We start from the raw sequence: 18,138 nt of genomic DNA on the forward strand, positions 1-18,138 counted from the left end.
GAAGTTAGCTGTTGCCATTTTTCTTGAGTTTGAACAAATAAATTCTTTCTTTATTGTTTTATGGCTTTTCATGCAACGGGGGGATTTAAAACTTTTTCTATTTGATATTTTTAGCGATTGATTGATCTTGCAAACTGCGTGAGTACAAAATTTGAGTATAGTCACGGCTTCACTTGATACCTGGACCGATTATTATGAAAATTGCTATATATATATCTATTTTTCCACGGAGAAGGTGCATAATATGCTCATTGAAGCCACTCGCCACCTGGTGGCACTGCAGAGTAGCAACTTCTGCCCCGTTCAACCGATTGTCATGAAAATCAGTATAATGATGTATTTTTTTGTTGGCGTAGCAACGCGCGTCGGGTACAGCTTGTAGTTTATAGAAATGAAATAATCGACTTTGACGTTTACTGGGCAATTTATTGCTCTGTCTTTCGCACGTGCAGTCGAACTTGCTTATAGCGAGCCCTGTTTCAACGAAAACTCTGATTTAGAGAGGAAATCAAAAAGATTTTGTTGGTACAATGTTAAGTCTATGGGAACAAAACTTGCTTTTAACGAGCAAACCCCGCTTAAAGCGAGCAATATTTTTGTGATTCATAAAATGTCTGTTGATTTACTCCTCAGAAAAGATTATTCTATTTTTGGAAAAAATTTCATAACATTATGAATTCAACTGAAAGTTAGAGATAAGACATAAATCATGAGAACAATGACATGAGTCATTGACATCGAGTTCCTGTCATGAGTGATGACTCAGCCCTTTTTTTTGAAATTCGTGGAGTAAAGGAGCATTTAAAAATTATATAATTGTTGAAGAGTGTTATCATTTCCGAGATAGACTTCCGAGGATATTGTAGTTGAAAGTCTAGAGAGAGAGAGAGAGAGAAGAAAAAAAAGAGAGAAAGCGGTCACCACATGACGACAAATATGAAGAGTTTGAAGCTAAATAGCCCTCGACATACTTGGCTTCTAAAGTGCAGAAAAACTTCAAGCTATTTTGAAGCCACAAATGCAAAGGAAGATGTTTTTCGGACCCCACGTTCGTCGAAAAGAATAAAAAAAAAAAAAAAAGATCTGTGACCCACTTCCCCCAATTAACTCTAATTTGAATTCCGAAACTTTGAATTCAAATTATGTTTTTCGCAATCACGAGTTGCGACGACCCTACTGATAAGAGTTATTGTTTCTAGAAATGGCTCCCAACCTCAAGCATGTCCCTCCTCCTGGGTGGTTACGCGTGTATAGTTGTGTGTGTAGGCTTACCTGTGTGCACGTAGGCGTGTGTATGTGTGTAAAGGCGTGCGCGCGTAGGGGAGTGTGTATGAGCATGCGTGTGTAGGACATGGACGCCACAGTCCAGCAAAAGTGGATTCCGGTGGACAGTGCTCAGGACCAGCCGCGCCGCCGCCGGTGGACGGTGGTGCTGCAGCCCTGGTCCAAGCTGAAAAAGGAACCGTAACGTCAAGGACTGTCAAGTGAGAACAATAAGCAATCGTGATTGCTCCAACAAAAAAGAGACACTTAGACAGTTCAAATCAAATAACCAACCTCTTTGGTACTGTACAGAAATATACAAATAACAAAGCAAGCATGTATAAATTTTTTGTGATATTTTTTTTCACGAACCCGTTTTCAACGAGCATTCGGTTATAACGCGCCAATTCACGCTCGTTTTAAACGAGTTCGACTGTATTAAAATTCCGAAGATAGGGTAGACCGACCAGTGAGTGAACACCACCCAGTGAATGAACAGCGCGTCATTTTTTTTTTTTTAAATAAGCTTCCAAAAATTTTTTTCTGAATTAATTCACTACAAAAGCGTTCTTTATTGATATTGTAAGCTATCTGACACCTGATTGGTTACTTTGGATACGAATTTTTTTCCTGGAAAAAATTTGAAATTTTTACTGCCGTGAATCGTTTTTTCTCTCTTACAAAATAATAAGGCTGGTTTCGTGCTAGCAATTATTTCGATACAAATTATTTTTATCGATAAATTTTATATTTAACTCAACGAAAGAAAAATTAAGTATACTTATTTAGGCTATGGATTTAAATTGTTTCAGTCAATGCAGAATGCGTAGATTTTCAGGTAGAGGGGTGTTCAGTCACTGGGTACGAAAAATTGCGAAAACCCAGTGAATGAACAATGGCAAAATTTCTTTTGATTTAAGAAGAAATTTGAAATTTCTTTGAGATATTTTCATTTTCGTACTTTTTTGTAATGCAGATAGTTTTATATGCTTATTTATTTATGTATTTCATTATATACTTCATAATTTCTTTATTTTTGTCTTTGCAAACAATGCACTTTTTACTGAGTTTTATCTTTTACCTATCTATATCTCTATCTGTATATTAACCTACCTACATCTACCTTTCTATATCTTGATCTCTCTTGATAGATAGACAGGTAGATAGAGAAATAGAGAAATAGAAATATATATACAAAGAGAGAGAATAGATAGGTAGATATGTAATGTATGTTTGTATATAGATAGATAGATAAATAGATAGAGGAAGATATAGAGATAGATAGTAGATATATAGACAGGTAGATAGACCGATAGATATAGATAGCTGGATAGATATAGATAGGTAGATATATTGATAAGTAAATAGATAAGTATATAGATAAGTAGATAGATAGATCGACAGATAAGTATCTATCTATATATATATATATATAGAGAGAGAGAGAGAGATAGATAGATAGATAGATAGGTATAGATAGTTATATAAATATATAGGTAGATAAACAGATATAGACAGTTATATAGATAAATAGATAGATCTCAAAGAAACTTTTTGAATCAAAATTTATCATGTTCATTCACTGGACCAATTTATGTTCATTTACTGGTTCGAGGTGTTCATTCACTGGGTCGTTGCGTCATTTTTTCTTTAAACACCTAAAATGTTGGAAGCGGTACCATTTAAGTTCCCGCGATTTTTTAGAGATATTTACATAGATCAATTAAAATGTTTTAACTATCACGATCTGTATAGTATAGAGTTTAAAATTACTAGGATTTTTTAAAAATGAAATTGTGCTTAACTGTTCATTCACTGGTCGGTCTACCCTATAAAAACTGCACTTGGTTTGTGATGACAGGGGTGTCCACCCCCTAAGAGCAAGGGCTCACCCCCTCCACTAAATATCGCGAAACCCCTTCCCCCAAAAGTAAGATCCCCTCTTAAAAATGAGAAAAATACCCCTCAAAACACCCCCCTAAAAATTTCAATGGCGCAGTCTCCGCCATGACCCCCCCCCCCCCTAGGTGGACACCCCTGCTGATGATATAGCATTTCATTGAAAAGCATTTTCATTATCCTTGAAAATGTTGGAGGAGATAGGCGAGGGAAAAAATTATTCATCGAGACACTGGAAGTTTCAAAGCGCTTCTCGGTTCTTTTTCCCGCCTTTCCTTTCTCTCGGAGGCTTATATTTATCGATAGTGTATCGATTCGTTATTACCTTTGGACGCCTCCGCTGTTGCGTTCATATGCGAATCCATGCGGAGGAAGTTATTTTTAGTGCTCTTATATTTTACCGAAAGAAAGTGGGGAAGGTCATATTTTCACCAGAAATTTTTTTTGAATGTGCTGTGCTGTCGCGAGTGTAGCCGGTTTTTGCCTTTTGAGGACTTTTGTCGTAAAAATTATGTCAGGCATTGAGGCTGCTGTCGTTGTCGACTTTCTTTCGTTCGGGTGCAAATAAAAGTTTTATGTAGAATTTATTAATTACTAGTGGTACCCGCACGGCTTTGCCCCAGGGTTGGCAAAAACCCGAGTTTTTTTTAAAAAAGCCCATGGACCCAGGGTTTTTTGGGCTTTTTTAAATAAAACCCAAAAAACCCAACTAAAGCTGGGTTTTTTGTCTTTTTTTAGGGAAAATATAGGGTACTTGTAGCATATTGTAGTGTAAGTATATGGACAAAGAGCAAAAATTGTCTTTGGGTAAAAAAAGTTTGAAAACTAGTTAAAATTCAGCGTTTTCTGAAGAAAAGTAAAAAAGACAACAAAACTCAAGAGTTGTGAAGTTTCAGATTTTTTAGTTTTCATTATTACCAACAGTTAAGGCAAAGTTACTTCTCGAGTGATAAAATCTATTGTTCATTTTTAATTACTACTTTTTTTTTTTTTTCATTTTACTTTATTGTATTTAATTTTGTTATGCAAAACTACTGTAGAACCTCAAGTAGTTTAAATCCCTTTTTACTGAATTCCAGCTTAATCAAGACATTTCTTTGAATTTTATGTTGTTATGTTTTCTATTTCTGTGTACAGAGTAAGAAACATTAAAACTTTTTCGTAAGATAATGAAAATACTGTACATCCTTCTCTGTTTTCTGTCGACCGTTTGAAAAACCTGTTAATTTCTAAAAAATATACCTTGTTTTTATTCGAGATTTGTGGTGTGTTGGTTTGCAGAAAATAATTCACATGAAAGCCTTTTAGCTAGAGTAGTTTCCTCTGCACAATCTACAAATACTTCGAAAATCAGTCATGACAGGACTTAGTCAAGATAATTCGAGTTATTTATTGACCAGTTAGAGAAAAAAGTTAAATACATTTATTTAAAATCTTTGAAATATTTTTTAAATGCCATTAAGAGTTAAGAAATACTAATAAAGTTCAAAATTCATTTTTTATGTCCATTGTCTGTGGTGAAGAGCAAATAAAAAAGAAGTTCAAATTGTGAAAGTATTTAAATTAATTAATTTTTTTAAAAAACTTCTCAGAAAATTTTAAAAAACCCAAAAGGGTTTAATATAAATATTGGGTTTTTTTAAATGGGTTTTTTCAAAAAAACCCATTGGGTCCTATCCGGCCAACCCTGCTTTGCCCGTAGTAGAAAATTAAAAGGTCATTTGGTTCGCCTGTATATTTGCGAATTACGGATGGTGAATTTCTCGCCAATTTGCTCGCCCACGTTATGATAATTTCGTAATTTACTCTTCCACGCTATGATAATTTGCTCGGTAAAATGTTCTTAAAATTAGAACAGAAAAAGAACAAAATCGAATTTTTGAAAAATCGCTTCGAGGTGCACACCCCCATGCTACAAACTAATTTTGTGCCAAATTTCATGAAAATCGGCCGAACGGTCTAGGCGCTATGTGCGTCACATAGATCCGGACATCCAAACAGAGATCCAGATATCCAGACAGAGATACTTTCCGCTTTATGATTAGCAAAGATTAGTTGTGATAACTTCAAGTTAATTTTTACGAAGTATTAAATCAGAAAACAGGGTTTTTTGCTCAGGGATTTTTTGAGGAAATATTGTGAAACATTTAGCTGTCAAAAAGAGAAGAAAAAGGGAGGGTTTCAAATAAATGAGTTATTGACCGAAATTAATCTAACTTACTTGAAAAAGTGTTAAAAATCAAAGTATTTCAGTTAGATTTTAACCTAACATAAAATGTGAGCTTGATTTCACATTTTTAAAGAAAAGTATTTTCATTAGTTATTAACATTTCGAAATGTCAAAAAATTCGTATAGAGGACGTTAAATGAAAAACTAACTAAAATAAGGGGCTTTCCATAAACAGTAGCGTAACTATGGGGTCTAGCGCCCTTGGCGAACAAAAGAAATTGCACCCCCCCCCTCACAGAAAATTACCGGAGGTCATTGTGACCTCCGGGGAATTTTTTTTTTTTTGAACATTTTGATTAATTGATTCGACAAATAGGAGGCAGCATTGTAGTTTTTTTTTCTTATTTTCTTTTTTAGAATTGTTTTCAATGATGCCCAATGTTTCTTCCCAGTAGATGTTATGTATATATATATATATATATATATATATATGAGCCGCTCAGAGCGGCTCACTCTAGCTCTTTTTCTTGCAAGTTTTTTTTTTATTTATTTTTTTTTTATTTTTTTTTTTAAAGCATTTTTCAAATTCTATGATAAAAAAAAAAAAAAAAAAGTTTTTTTAATCTGTCGAAATGCCGCCCCCATGGCTGCTGCGCCCCTGGCGAGAGCCACTCCTTCCAACCCCTAGTTACGCTACTGACAATAAATAATGTTTCTTTTTTAAAATAATTTTTGAATCCCCTGCTCTCTTGTCAGTGTCACACTTCACCTCACCCGCTCCCCCCCCCCCCACCTTGTCACAAACTGCCACAATTTGAAGAACCTCCCTCCCCCCCCCCCCCTCAAAGCGTGACGTCATTTGTCGACAGTCCTTGAGAAGGATTTGATTTAGAGGAGAATAATTCTCCAACAACTCATTGGTCAAAGTGACTCTTTCATGTTATCTCAAGTAAGTTTAAGGGCCAATTAGAATATAAGGTCGTATTGCAATGAAAAATTGATTTATTGTTTGACATTTTAAAAGAAACGTGTTTTTAAGAAACTTTTTTTTTTCTGAATTATATTTTAATCATCATTGCCTTTTCCGCTCAGCTTCGAGCCCCATTCCCACTTGCTTGGCTTGCAAAAAGTGCTGCCAATATTTTTTTTTCGTACTGACTAGTACTCTTTCCCTTAAATTTAAGGATGTTTTTTAAAATTGTGTACATCAAGGGCGCCAATATGGGGGGGGAGTAGGGGGAGAAGCCCCCCCCCTCCCTTTGAAATTAGAACTTCCTTGCTTTTAGTACTTTTTTCGTTGCAAAAATGTAAAATTTCTTCTCCAGCAATTATTGAAAAGTTATTAAAAATGTCAAATTTTAATAACTAATCTGTATTGAAATCGGTTTCTATGGGGAAAATATCTGAGCCCCCCCAGCTTCCCCTCTTAAAATTTTTCATATGGGCGCCCTTGGTGTACAATTTAAAAAGTTGCAAAGTATCATTGAATAACTGCTTTCCTTTTGATTAAAACTTGGAACAAAGTGGAATAATGTCATTCCAATAAAATGTAAGCATGCCCCAGTCTTTATTCCAATATTTTTGCAAAATAAATGAGTATTCTGAAATATTGTTAACATTTTTTTTCAATCAAGTACACTTTTTAGCCAATAGTATTGCCAGTTTGAGAAACCTCTCTCGCTTGTTTGTTTACACAGGCATGTTATAATAAAGTCTTCTCGGTTTGTTTGGGCTTAGGGTCCAAAGTTCGCAGGTTTACGCAGCTAATTCCTTTTCAGGGTCTTCATACAGACCATTTATGACAAATTAATATTAATTTCTAACAGGACATTCTTTTGTAGAGTGTTTTGAAAAAAAATAACCTTGAATTCCAAAGTTTTCGGTCCTAATCAAAATCGATTTTCAGTTTGAGAATTGAATTACTTATTTTTTTTGTCCTATTACTATCGTTGGACACGAGAGAAATTAAACATACCCGCCTTTAATAAGAAAAAAATATACATATATAGACTACTTAAAAGCCCCCTTTTTTTTTTTAAATTCCCGCACTCAAGGTTCTTCACCGTCTAAAGGCTCCCTTCAGCTTTGTAGTGGACTAAGGGCTCTAAAATTCCAGTTCTGATTGCCTAAGAGGTAGGCCTGTGCAAATTTATTGATCCTCAATTGGTTTAATATAGGGGGAAAAAAACATTTATAAGCGTTTTTTGGTTTTGCGGCCCATTGTGCGGCGGCCCAAAAATCTTGATTTCGCTTTTCTTGAAAATAGCCAAAATGGATTTCAATTTCCCATTAAGTACCTGAACATTTTTTAAATACTGTATTTCTTATAAAATAAAAGAAGATTATTGTGTTCAATAACTCAATTTTATCTTTTCTTCTTACTATTTTAACATTTTGATGTAAAAATTATCAGTTGAATTGGAATTTATTTATTTATTTATTTTTGAGCTTATTATCCTTCGCTTGACCAAAACTGATGTTACTCTGATTTTTCAGATTAACATGAGGACGGTTGCTTTTATTATTTATTGAGAGAGCGAAATTTTCTTCGTCATAGTTACAAATCGTCTGCTGTTTGATTTTATTCATATTTTTTAAGGGCTTAGCTCAAGCAGACTTGACATTGAAAAAAGTTTTTTTGTGTGTAAAATTAAGCTTCTTCAGGTAAAAACACCAATATAGATGAACTTTAAACCGCAAAACTTTATCTAAATACAAAATTTCCAGATGTCTAATCCTCGCCATTGAAGATTGAGAAGAAATAAAAATACCCAAACGGTATACGCGGTAAATAATCTTTATGATAAGTGTACTGGTGGATGTCTGTCTAACTTTATTACCGTATCATAATCACCTTTTTTTTTTTAAATAGATCTGCCTCCACCTATTCTAGAAAATCACCAGTCATAACAGAACGGGTGCAAATTTCTTGGCCCATCCCATTTTATTTTGAAACTCGATGAGTACGGTCCTATCGCTATCCGTGATTGCGAAAATAATAATTTGAATTCAAGCCGTCAAAATTCAAATGATTTTTTTTCTTTATTAATTTTTTTTCTCTGAGGTGTATCATGCTTGAAAAAAAAAATGTGCGACTTCTCAGTGCAGTTCTGTTTAAAACTTTTGTTAGTTCTCGCAATAAATTAATCGTTGTCTCATTCTGATATGTGATCTAAGGTTCTCATAAAATGCTTAAGATAAAAAATAAAGAAGGAATATCCCGCTATGTGAAAAAGAGGGACATCTTTTTTTTTCCCCCTTCTGAAGATACGCGAAATATCAAAGCAACTTCGATTCATTTTTTCCCCGTTTTTCTCGGCCGAATGATGGTTTTGAGCGGGACTTCCCTATTTATCGAAAGTATCCGTCGATTCCTTATTACTTTCAGACTCTCCATTGCCGCCCCGCCTAAAGGCGCTACCTCACAAAATCTATTCTCCCCCCCCCCCCCCTTCCCCACAAAAGCGTTTTGGCAAGAGTCGTAAAAATTCCCCGTCCTGAGAAAAAATCTTTTGAAGTTTTTGTATATCAGCGTGGATGTCATTCTGTGTGTGATTATTTTTGTTCCTCTAAGCTTCTTTTGTTTTTTACTTAAATTCAACGTGGGAATTTTGTTTTCCATTTGATTGCCGCAAATACGTTTTTTGTGTGGGTCCGGGGAAGGGAAGGGGGTACAATTTCGAAAAAAATTGAAGCATTTGAATTCAAGTTGTTAACTGCGCGTTCGCGTTAATCGTTATTATATCTCAGCTTGTTCCAAGTTTGAGGTTGTACATTCTTAGTTGCTAAAATGTAATTTTGTGTTTTATACACTTACTAGAAACTCGCCCGTCAAGGTATGACGGGTGAAAATTGCTTCAACATTTGAACGAAGCCATTGCCTGTTGGTTGATATTTTGATAGTTGAAATCTTAACCCTAACTCCTGTAGATTAACCCTTAACTCCAGTAGATACTGTTAATTGTGTTGAGCACTTTTTCGTTCCTTCATTCCCCTAAAATGAGTCTTAGCAGTAAAACAGTCAAGTAACCGGATCCAGTTCAGCCTCGTCAAAATGAAGCATTTCCCTGCATGTCAAACATTACCAAAAAAAAAAAAAAATATTATCAAATTATCATGCCGAAACGAGTTTCATTGTTGATGACGTCAGGAGCGTTATTACTCGAACATTCGCTATTATATATATGAGGACTAGCCACCAGAGCGGCTAGATTAGCAGCCTTCGGCGGCCGACCGACTCTATCGATATCAATTCAATCCGACTCTATCGATATCGATCATCAATTCTTTGGAGTTGGGAGAAAGTTCGAGTGACATACATATAAACATTAATAGATAAATGCAGTCGGTTTTTAATAATATTAGACGCTAATTTGCGAGATTGTCCTCCTTCAGTGCAACTGAATGCAGAGCGTCAGTTTTGTAGCTCTTCTTACCGAATGGTAATTATAATGACTAATAAAGCACTTTGAACAATAATTAAACACGACACCACATTAAAAAAAAAAATCCCTTTACGGACATATGCTCTAAAGTTAAAATTTATTTTGTGTTTTTTCGAATGCAAATAAGATTTTTCTTTTTTTTTTTTCTTTTTTTTTTTTTTTTTCAATTTTTTGAGACATTTAAATCTTAATTTTACAGGGTGGCGACAGATCAGGGAAATCAGGGAGATCAGGGAAAAGTCAGGGAACTTTATTAATCAGGGAGAAATCAGGGAAATATCAGGGAATTTCGAAAAAATAACAAAAAATCAGGGAAAATTGATTTTATGAAGAAAAAAAAATTTTTTTTTCACTTTACAAAATTAAATACTCTAATTCCCTACGCATTTTCCACCAATTATCTGTTCAAAAAAAAAAGGTAAAATTAATGAGGTGTGTTTTTACACTACCGCATATTTGTGCATCTTTTTTCCTCAACATCAAAGTATTGAATCTTACTTATTAACCACAGGATGAACTTCCTAAGATTGCTTCTATGTCTGTTAGGTAGTTTATTTTACCTAGCTTGAAATTTCCTTTTACGCTTTCAATGCTACGTAAAATAAACAACCGTACTGGCAAAGAGGAAGCCTTCATTAATGCCTTAGCTCCTTTGCCTTTTTTTCGTTGTTTCGAAGTAATTAAGTACTGTAACGATTTCAAGAAGAAATCTTTGGTTTTTGAATTAATACTATAAAAGCTTAAACTTCTTCGCATTTTTAATTTAATTGCTAAAATTAAACTTTCAATTTAAAAAAAAACTTTGTTTTTTTGCCGTTATACTATTTGTTGTCACCACAGATCGTCAGGGTTTTCTTTTCTTCAGACTTAAGTAATTCTTTAATTTTATAACCAAGTTGTATTCTTCTTTTATATATTTTGAAATTAACTAATTGCTTTTTTTTCCTTGTATTTCAAAGTTGTTTGTTACAAAAGCAATCTAAGATTTTTTTCGTTACATACTTAAATCATTTGAAATAGAGTTAACTTGTGTACTTAAGTAAATATCTTTATTTTTTATTGTTAAAATGCTGTATTCATTCATTAAAACCTATGTTCTTGATTAGAGAAAAGCTCCCTATGAATGGATGTCAAATGGTTTCATCTGTTTTGCATAAATATGTCAATTAGTTATATAAGAATACTATTACTTGTTATTCTTGCAACAGTTATTATACTGTTTAAAAACTTAGTTCAAAATAATTTCAATTACTTTTTAGTTCTGTCATAAGGACACATATGATTTTAAAAGTCATTTTAATAGCTTCTAAAAATTCTTATGCTAAGTGGTTTCTGGAAGTGAAGTATTTTTTTAAAAATTTTCTATAATCTTTCCATGTGTAAAAATTTAATATACTGTTTTGTAGGTTCCCCCCCCCCCCCAAATGTCTTTTTTTTAAACCATTTTATTAAAAAAGTAGCATCTTTTTAAGATATATCTTTAGTTCAACAAGTTTACACAACTTAAAACGTTTAAAATACTGCATTTTATACAAACTTACAACGGACTTCAAGTAGAGCAAAGAAAGAAAACTATTATCATTGGTAACGTAAATCAGGGAAATTTGGTGAACTTAATCAGGGAAATCAGGGAAAAGTCAGGGAACTTTTTTTCACAGTTCCTGTCGCCACCCTGTTTTAGCAAAAAATAAATAAATAAATAAATAAATAAAATAAAATAAAATAAGCATGTAAATTATTGTGTGAAGAATTTACTTCCTAATTTTTTTACTATATTTAATTTTTTCTAATCATCTCTAATGAATCATATCTGCACTCATACTGTCTTGCTTCTTTTCCTATTTAAGACATGTTGAAGAATTCTATGTGTCCACATTTGAGCAAAAGGGCAACGATGCAAATGTCGAAAAATATTGATTTTTCTCACTTAAAATGCAAATAAATTTTGTCCTTGTTTCCTCCGCATTTTTTTTTTTAAACGTAGGTAGAAAATGTTCTAAAAATATATTTTATTCCACTCTTTCCAATGAAATCAAAATTGGGACAAAAAGATAGTTATTTTCTGTAGAAAGATCCATTTTTGAGTCAAAAAAGTAAATTTCGTATAAAAAAAGAACTACTCGTCTTTTTTTTTTGTTTTTTTCCCAGAACGGTCTATAAACCTCCCCAGCTCGAACTTAGACAAATCGTAAAAATATCAACGAAATTGTTTCGGTAGCTTCCAAGCTTACTCCGGACATACAAATTTGGAGTTTGTGTTTTTTATTCATATAAAGACATAGAAATCAGTTACAGGTAATATTACATAATAACTAAAGTAAGAAAAACAACGTTAAAAAATAACGTTGTTTTTCTTACTTTACTGTTCAGCACAAAGGTATTTATTTATCTTAATATTAATAACTATCCAAAAAATTTCTGAAAGGAAAAAAAAAACCATTAATAATCAAGTTTTAGAAAATAATTGTAGCATATAGGACCCTATAGACACATTTATGTCCCATCCATTTCCACAAAATCTACTCTACCAATGTTCACAAAATTTGACATGCGTGTTATTTACGTCGCCATTAAATGGTTTTATGCTCAAAAAATCCTCATACCTTACTGCAAAGCTTATGGTCCTCAACGGGACATTAAGCATTATTTATTTGCTTTAATGCTTGGGTGTCCTGTTGCAAATGCATGTCTCAGCAAAGAATAGACGAAGGGAAAGATAACAACTTTTTCCTTGCATCGAATCGGTTCCATGTTGCTTTACTGTTCGTACCATCTTACCTTTTTCGTAGATTTATATTGTTGTGGTAGAAATTAATACTCTTTCATGGTAAAATAAGTCTCCTAGCGGATTTCACACCTTCTTTTCTTTCCAGTTTGCATAATTATATGAACATAAAGGGTGGCTAGAGAATAATATTCCGAATGAGGTGAACGAATTGCCAGCACAATCTTTGATCTGTGGACTGTAGAATGTAGATTTACTTAAAAAAAAATTCAACCTATTGAATAAACTCTCCCGACATTGCACCATCTGATTTATCGCTGCAACTTTCACGGTGACAAAAACTGGAAAGTTTGACTAATATTCAAAAAATGCCATCTCCAGATATTTTACTCCAAAACCTGTTGATTTTTATCAATCTGGGATTGTAAATTTGATTATAAGATTATAAAACGATGTTGATAACGGAGTGCATCATTAGTTTAAAAACTTGGTAAAAATTTACTTGTTTTGAAAAAGGGGAAAAAAAGCGAGCTTACTTTGATACGTTACCCCTTTGATACGTTAACAAGAATAATGATGTAAAAATGTTTTTTTTTTAGAAGCTGAATATGAAGTAAACTGAGTAAAAATGCTCACACGTGCTTATGTCCTTCAAGCTCACATCTCCTTTCATTGATAAAAGTGCTCCTTGTGACCCTCAAAACTCGTGCATGCAGTTTATTTTCAATGTGTGTTATGAAGTTATTGCTACGTTATTTACATGGTAATGATTATACAGTAAACTCTTGATTATCCGAGGAGTTAGTGGCACTCTTTGGCACAAGTACCACGGATAATAAAAATTGCGGATAAACCGCCAAAAGGCTGAAATGAGGGACAAATAGGTAAACTTGTCCTTCCTCAAAAACTTGCCTGTATTGATGCATAATACTTTCTGCAAACATTGCATTGCATTGCACCAGTAAAAATAGTACGTTTGTGTATAGGTTCGATGAAGAAAGTTCAAAAAAGAAAATAATAATAATAAGAGGAAGAAGAATAAATAAATAAATATAGTATATCGAGAAGCATATAAATTGAACAACTGAGTTTAAATTTGCTATTTTTCGAGGGAAAAAAAAAACGGCCATTGGTAATTGGTTTTCTTTTCTAAAATGCATGTTCCTGATTGTTAATTGGCTCGAAGATAATTAGGAGTTTTACTGTACTGTACAGAGGTTTCAAAAACAAGCAGCATTGATGTGAAAGGTTTGCTAGAAGTACTAATCATTGAATCTTGTTATTCGAGCTTGATGGAAGTAATCTTCTTACCATCTGTCTTGTGCAAAGATAAACAAAACAAAAAAATCTTTATTATTTCTTTGCATACTACCGAAGAATGTAAACAACTCCCAGGCCACATTTCCTTTTCCATGCAATCGGCTGATGCCTCCAGAAGAAAAAAAAAACTTATATTTATCAAAAGTATCTATCGATTCGTTATTACCTTCAAACGCCTTTGCCGCCCTCCTCGCAGGAAGTTCCGTCGTCGAAGTTATTTTTAGTGCCCCGGAATTATTTTGCTGAAAAAGGGAAAATCTCTCTGACTTTCAGAGGTCTTTTCGAGACTACTATAGATGGCTATTGTTAGTGATTCTTCCTACGAGGCTTTATTTTTTTTAACAAAACAGCGTGGAGAAATGAGCGTGCCCTGTTATTTTTTCAGCGCACTGTGGAAAAGTTTGTTCTTCCTCCACTTTAGAAAACTGCTCTTCTTTTCGTTCTTTTGTATGATTTTTCTCAAACAAACTTTAAATTTTACGCAAAGTATTACTATTTTTTTCCTCAACTAGTCCCATTTATTGGACGTGCTGGTGCTACGTGATTTACGTCGTAATATCTAATTCCAGTTTGAAGATTGTTGGAATCTTCATATATATATACGAAGTATAATAGCGAATATTACTGTTCCAGTAACGCTTTCAAGTCATCAACAATGAAACTCGCGCCATAGCATGATAATTCGATTATCTTATACATATAAAATCTGAGTATCTATCTATCTATGTTCAAGCTTCTTCTCCCGAACGACAGTGAACTGCCCATCGAACCAGGTATCGATGGATTCGTCATCTTCCCGTCTTCATGTTTGGCTATTTAACATAATCCTCCGATAATAATTAGCGGAGATATCAATTAACAAGAAGTTCTGTCTAGAACTAGATGAGCCTACTTTCCCGTATACCCATACTACTTTCTAGTACCTGATCATTATTCTCAAAAATAGCTAAAATCGCAAATTTTTTCAAACATATTTTAAAAATACTTTAAGCTGATTTCTAGGAATAAAATAATCCCCACTCATCTAAAAAAAATTTTATGCGTAAAAAAAAAAAGCAGCAACTTTTAAACAAAGCAGCTAATACACTTTTTTCCATTAAAAAAAAATCTTTAACAGCTTTCAAAACGAGAAAATAATAATTAAAATTAATCAGCTCATTAAAATAAATACATCATATCAAAAAAAAATCGTTTCTTTTTCCCTGTCGCCAAAAAACATTTTTTAAATGAATTAATGCACTTACCAAAACAAAAACAAAACAAAAAAAAAAAAAACAATAAAATGTCAACTTAAAGAAATAATTTTCTTTGTCAAAAAAAATCGTCTGCGCATATCTTTATGTAGAACAATAAATGACTTCGAGTTTATTCGCCAAAAACTGAGTACCTAAATTGAAACTTTAGCGTAAAAATAAAAACAAGTCATATCAACAATAATTATTTTCACAGTTAAAACCATAGCTGCGGAGTCGGAGTCAATCTCATTTTGAGATAAAGGAGTCGGAGTCGAATATTTAAGAATCGGAGTCAGTCATTTGTCCACCGTGTATAAATTTTTGCCAAAACTACGAAGTCAGAGTCAAAGTCGGGGAGTCGGAGTCCGATTAATTGTCGGGCACAGGAGTCGGAGTCAAGTGCCCCTAAATTCTCGGAGTCTAAGTCTGGAGTTTGACGTCAAGAGTTATTTCCAACAAAATTTGTTTGAAGTAAATCCGCCTTCAAGTACGGAATCTCCATTGACTTTCAGTTTCCCCGTAGGCACTATTGTTAAGGGATTTGAACTGTTCAAAATTAAACGGAAAATTGTTCAAATCAAAAAGATATTTTATATACAAGTTTTTCATCAAAAACTTTTTCCTACAAAGCTTGTTTGAAGCAAATTCGCCTCACAGTTCGGAATTGCTTTGAATTTCCTCGTAGGCGCTAATGTTAAGTTTTTTTGAACTGTTCAAAATTGAACAAAAAATAGTTCAAATCAAAAAGTGAAATATGGGAATGAGGTGTCGTCGTCGAGATCTTTCGAACAAAAAAAAGTTTGTTCGAATCGGACTATTCATTCAAAAGTTATTAGGGGGGGACAGACAGACAGACCGACAGACAGACCGACAGACCGACAGACAGACCGACAGACATTTTTCCCCATCTCAATACCCTACTTTCCAATTTTTAATTTTTCAATTTTTATTTAATTATTTTATTTATTTTTGACTTTTTTTTGTTTTTCACGATATTTTTAAGATGCATTAAGCCTTCTTTCATGCTTTTTTCTTCTTTTTCTGACTTTTACTGGGAAAGTAGGCTAAAAACTATTAATTATGACTCTTAGATTTCAAAATCAAATCCCTATTTTTCGAAGGCTTTCCTCCATTTAAATTATTATTCAGTGCTTCATCTCAACTTTCCGCAACAATGCTTTTATTAAAATATATGTGAGCGTGAAGAAAATCATTGAGATGAAAGATCTGTTGCCATTTCTTTTTCTCGAATATGAACAGGTAAAATTCTTGTTTTTGTTTTGAGGCTTTTCCTGTAATCAGGGGATTTAAATTGTTTACTTTTTTGGGGGGTTTTCCGCAATCTGCCGCAAAACTACACTGACTTTTTTTTTTGGTTCAAGCCTGAGTGTTGAACTCGCGTCACTTGACATAACTTTTATTTTTGAGGTGGACCGTGCAAAGCCGGGCGACGCAGCTAGTATTTTAGTAATGTTTGACGTGCAGGGAAATGCTTTATTGTGACAAGGCTGAACTGGATCCGGTAACGGGACTGTTTTAGTGGTTAGTCTGTCATTTAAGAGAATGAGGAAAGAAAAAGTGGTCAACAATGAACTAACTCTATCTGCTGGAGTTAAGGGTTAATCCTCTGGAGTTGGGTTAAAATTTCAACTATCAGTGCATCACCGAACAGGCAATGGCTTCGTTCAAATGTAGAAGCAATTTTCACCCGTCATACCTTGATGGGCGATTTTCTATTTCTTTATTATAAGGGCTGTCAAATATTTACCGTTACTGTTACTGCCAGTGATTTACATTTGCGGATCGAGTACTTCGCTGTCGTTTTGCTACTAGTTCAGCTAGTTTTCATTATAATTCATTCTCATAATTAAATGGTTGTACTGTGCAATTAAGTTCGTGTTATTTCTCCATTTTTTCCTCTTTCTTCGAAAAGAATTCCACTCTCGAGCTGTCCATAATTTTTGCGAACGATGCAATAAAAATACCGAAACATATCATTTTATTATTTGATGCAACAAGCATAAAAGATATTAGAACTACCCTTATTAGAATGTATCAAATAAATAACAATAATAAAAGACGTTATTGAATTTTCATACATTTTTTCCACCCGATGCCAGTTGTTCTTCCTCTTCACATTAAAGCCGATCATAATATCCTTTTCACATTCGCTGATGCAAAAATACCATCCGCACTTTTTGCAATAGCAATTTCTGTAGCCATCTAAAAACTGATGTAGCCCTTGGTATTATCTCTTCTCCCTTATTGTTTGAGGCCTCTCCTTTGGCTTTCTCATTGAATGCCACTCACGCTGTGGGGTTTATCCGAAATATTGATTTTTTTTTAGTTATTAGCTGTTTCTTTAAGCTCCTGTCGTTAAGCTTTCCTGAAAGACTACTTACACTCTGCATGGTTTCTTTAGATGCTCGGAGGAAATACAGTAACTTTTCCGGTCGCCGGGATATCTCTGGTGTACGTTGTGTTTTGTTCATTTTTCTTCCCCGCCAGAGAGAGTTGGAGAATTGGTTTCGTGTTCTTTGCGCCTATTAGTTGCTTTATGGAGGAATGAAATAAATAAGTAAATAAGTTGGAAGGGAATAGTGGTGGTTAATTTTTCTGCGTTTTTCACCCTTTTGCTGTTGATTTTGTTTCACAAATGTTTTAACCTACATTTTAACAAACTGTAGTTAAATAGTTTGTAAAGAGTATTTGCTATCCCCGAAGAAGGGCCTTCGGGGTGCTGTTTAACCTATATTTTAAGAAACTAATAAGTTAATAAGTTTGTAAAGAGTACCTGTTATCACCGAAGAAGGGCCTTCGGGGTGCTGTTTAACCTATATTTTAAGAAACTAATAAGTTAATAAGTTTTTAAAGAGTACCTGTTATCACCGAAGAAGTGCCTTCGGGGGGCTGTTTAATCTACATTTTAACAAACTAATAAGTTACTAAGTCATAAAGAGTATATGTTATCACCGAAGAAGGGCCTTCGGGGGCTGTTTAACCTATATTTTAAGAAATGAAACTGTAATAAGTTAATTAGTCTGCAAATAGTATCTGTTATCACCAAAGAAGGGCCTTCGG

At 33.7% G+C, this 18,138-nt stretch overlaps 1 protein-coding gene across 1 annotated transcript in view; it reads left to right on the forward strand.

Moving 5' to 3' along the window:
* LOC129225234 (uncharacterized) overlaps positions 1 to 18,138 on the forward strand; it is a 395,408-nt gene that overhangs the window by 171,303 nt on the left and 205,967 nt on the right. The window lies entirely within an intron of this gene.

This window comes from Uloborus diversus, chromosome 6, assembly GCF_026930045.1.
Source record: "Uloborus diversus isolate 005 chromosome 6, Udiv.v.3.1, whole genome shotgun sequence".
Classification (NCBI taxonomy): domain Eukaryota; kingdom Metazoa; phylum Arthropoda; class Arachnida; order Araneae; family Uloboridae; genus Uloborus; species Uloborus diversus.